Source organism: Poecilia latipinna, unplaced genomic scaffold (assembly GCF_001443285.1).
Source record: "Poecilia latipinna isolate Pla-1442-1.1 unplaced genomic scaffold, P_latipinna-1.0 Scaffold545, whole genome shotgun sequence".
NCBI classification, from domain to species: Eukaryota; Metazoa; Chordata; class Actinopteri; order Cyprinodontiformes; family Poeciliidae; genus Poecilia; species Poecilia latipinna.
The window spans coordinates 300,452-304,788 of NW_015113161.1; positions in this window are offsets into that span (position 1 = coordinate 300,452).

Sequence of the window (4,337 nt, forward strand, 5' to 3'; positions counted from 1 at the left end):
TCGAAAAGGGACGGGAAAATAAAAAATACAAAAATTTAAAAAAAAAAAAAAAAAAAAAGAAAAAAAAAAAAAAAGCCTCACTACTGAAAAAACACTTCATTACAAGATTTTCTGACAAAGGACTTTGGGGTTGGTTTGGTGACTGAGGCTCGGATTAATTCAGACTCCGAGTGTGCAAAGAAGAAGGAGTCTTCAGTGGGTGTGCGTTAAGTGTTAATGTGTGTGTGCGTGTGTGTGCAGAGGCTTACAGCCTCCACTGACAGCCGTGCAGCGCTGACTGAGAGCAATAATCTCTGATAGTTGCCATGGCCACTGTAATTGGACTGTGTGTGTCTGCACGTTCAGATTTAAAGGGGGGTAAACTTTAAATCTTTAAATCTGGGGGGCCGGGGGTGGATTATCAAACCACAAAGTCTTTTGTGAGGAAGCTTTTGGTAAAAGCAAAATATAAAGGTAGAATTAGCCATTTCAGTAAGTTTTGTTCATTTTTCACAATTAATTTTTAATGACTGCTGCTTTGAGGGGGGCTTGAGAAAACCGACAGAGAGACCACAAACTCCTGAGGAAGAGGAGTTCAGTTTGATGGGAACAAACTTAAATAAAAAGTAGAACAATGGTATTGAAGGATATGGGTTCTTGGACCAGAGACAGTTTTGGTGCCCTTCCCACACAGGTTTTTGTGTGTGTGTGTGTGTGTGTGTGTGTGTGTGTGTGTGTGTGTGTGTGTGTGTGTGTGTGTGTGTGTGTGTGCGTGCAAGATGTAATGAACTGATACCTGGTTGTGCATGAACATCAAGCTTCCCAGATCTCAACAACATGGAGAATACAGTTTCAAAACTATGTAGGTTTTGTCCTCTTTAAAAAGTCAATTTCTAAGATTTTTTTTTTTAATCCGTGTGTGTAAAATTCTGCAGAAGCCTGGTGTTGTTTGTGTATCTATTAAATAAATAGATACACAAACAGTATTTTGATACTGAAAAGAAAACAAGTTTACCTTACTTTCTCACTGGATTCCATTGTTTTAAACTTTTACACATGTTCATGTGAAACAAAGTAGTTTCACAGATTACTTGAACCGACAAGATTTGATTCAAGTGGCTTGTAGTTATTCAGAGCTGTACTGTGGTGCACAGTTAACAAAGAACCAGTTTAAAATTGAATGAAAATTGTGTTTGAAACACACACACCCAAAAAAAAAAAAATGCACAAATACTTTAACTCCGATAAATCAGGGCTCATGACAAATCCCTCGGCTCCTTTGTGAGCTCTGGATGGGATTTTTCTTCCTCTTGGTTCTTGAAGACGTGACTTTCAGATACTGTACTGCTGTGGACTTTTAATTGACTTGATGGTTCTTTTTGTCTTGCCCATTTCCTCTTTTCTTTGGTTTTACTTGCACTGTGTCAAAATCAGATATAAGACCTAAACTGAGAGGTAAATAACAAACAAAAAACAAAAGCTGTGAATGAGCTTCAAAAACAGCAGAAAACTGTTCTGATAAATGTGATAATATTTTTATTCATTCAATGAAATTGCTTTTTTCTTTCTTTTTTGCTGCCTTCTTTCAGTTTGAGTGTTTTCTGAAACCAAATTGCTCTATGTGAATAAACAGCTGGGCGTAAAAGTATCTTGTCTTCCTGCGTCACGATGTTTGCTTCGAAGACAAAACTGTTTCACTGATTTAAAATAACTGGATCTAAACATGGCTACCAAGAATTATGTTTCTCTCTGAAGAATTTTTAAAAAAAGTCACAAGGTATTTTTTTTAAATTGCTTCTACTTCCTCTTTTTGATTTAGCTGCTGATATAGATCAACTGAACAAAGGGAAACCTTTCATTGTCGTAGAGTGTGTTGGCGGACTTTGTGTGACCTTTACACAAAGTCGCACAGGGATTTATCCAATAACTCAGACAGCTACCCTTTGATTTTTGTTCATAAAACAAAAATTACTGGCTCTAATTAGTCGTTAGTTCAGTTCACTCTGACATTAAAGATGTGATTGTACTAATTATCTGGTAATGCAAATTCACAGTGGATTAATATGACACGTGCATAATCTTACATGGGATTACAATCCCATCTATACGGGTGACTGAATACAGATGCATGCCACACTTTGCAGATTTTAACGTCATCATTCCTCCATTTCACAAATATGTGCTGCTTTGTTTAGGACCAAATAAAATTCCACTAAAATGCAAGAAAATCTTGTTCTAATGTGGAAACAATGTTTGTTGCAAGGTACTGTAAATCTGAGTAAATTTCACAATACAGATTTTTCTTCTGTATTCATGATTCTATTACAATAGAATCGAACATCAGAATGACATGCATGATGATCCCTGTCAGCTCTTCATCTCTTTAAGAGGACTCTTTTTTTGGAGGGTGGGCGAGGGGGAGGATAGAGAAAGGTGGAAGGGGGTGCTGGAATCAAAATGGTGTACTGTCAAAACCGTAACATTCGAATAAATACAAATGATTTTACTGAATAATTTAAACTGGAGTAACTGATAGATGCTACTGAGTCATTTCATCAGAACTGAGCCTGACATGATCCCCCCCCCCCCCCCCCCCCCTCTCTCTCTCTCTCTCTCACTCTCCTCTTCCTTGTCAGAGAGAACCAGCGGTCTGCTCATTCCTCCACAAAATGGAGGCTGCTCGGCATCATGCGTGGCAGTCCCACAGCGCTTGTAGGCTGTTTGTTCCCTCGTGCCTCATCACCGCTGCCTGGATGACAAGCACAACAAGCAGAGAGCTGCGAGCGGTGTACGCAGACAGCAGCACCATGTCATGTCCAGCCGCCCCGGAGGAATCAGAGCCCCCATATGTGTGTGTGTGTGTTTAAATAGAGAGTAGACAGGGTGTTTTTTTTTTTTTCTTTTTTTTTTTCTTTTAGTTTATGTCTGCATGCATGCATGTGTGTGTGTGTGTGTCTGTGTGTGGGTGGATGGTAAGATTGCAGTTGTGAGTGTGTGTGCATCCATGCACGTGTGTCTAAGAGGGTGAGGTGACCCAGATCTGCTTATTAGCATCAGGAGGAGAGGGACGCATTCACTTAGAGCTTTGTGCCTGAGCAGTGAACTGTGCACGGGCTTCAGTGACACAACATCATGCCTCATACTGTAACCGCCCACAACACACAGGCACCCACCCACACATAAACACACACTCGCACACCCTTCTTACTTTTCATCTTGCCTCTCAATATCTGTGCTGTCTAGGAAATAAACCCATCCAGAAACATTCACTTCTTGCCATCTTACGTTTATCACATTCATCTAATAACACATTTCTAGATAATTCAATGGTTAAAAATTCTGAAAAGATTAGGGATGTGTGTAGTTCCTGTTGAGTTTTTGATAAATGAAACTGAAACAGTGTGTGAAATGTCTATTTCCTTCATTTACTGACACCTAGGCTGGACTGAAACGCACAACAGTTCTCTTCAGAAACATCTGACGCTTCAGCTCTTTATAGTCAAGACAGACAGTAATTCACTATTTGAAAGTATTACTGCTTGCAATCCATAACCTAAATGCAAAGTCTGAACACCATCCACTATCCCGCAACCACACACTGCCCCAAAGTCTTGTACAGGATTTAATCTGTAGCTTCAATTTTTGCATTCAAGATGATAATGGAAATGGAAAATAAGGGGGGGGAAAACATGTAAGAAAGAATCAGAGTTTTCAGAAAAAAATATCTAACTTGAATATGGCTGTTCATATGAACTGTAGAACTGTAGTCTTCCTTACGGAAGCAGACCTCTCTAGTACCATAAAATAAACCGTTTCTTTGAGTCAAATCTAATTCAAATCGGTTTGGTGCGACCTCTGGTGGTAAAATATAATCATTACAGTTCCAGGCCAAAGTGAGAAAAAGTGAAAAGTGACCTTATAGTTTTGTGTCATATCATATTAATTCCCCAGAGAATCCAAGAATTATTGTACAAGTAATTAGACAATCCTAAAATCTGCTTTAAAAAGCATAAATGAAAAACAGGTTAATTTAACAGGACGCTCTTAGACTCCTCCCCTGCAGTGATAAAATATATATTTTTGAAATTTTATCGACAGAAGACGTGAGTTTACTGCTTTAGGTAAAACGATTTATTTTTGAAGAAAACATGTATTAATATATGGAAATCAGATATGTTGTACAGTACGGAGCCCGACTGGTGACGTGGGAGAAAAAAAATACAAATAAAAATCGTGGCCACGACCTAACATAACTCGTGGGAACGACTTAGTATTTCGTGGCCACGATTTTTATTTATTTATTTATTTTTTTTTATTATCCCATGTCACCCGACGGCCTGGAGGATGAGCAACGTTTT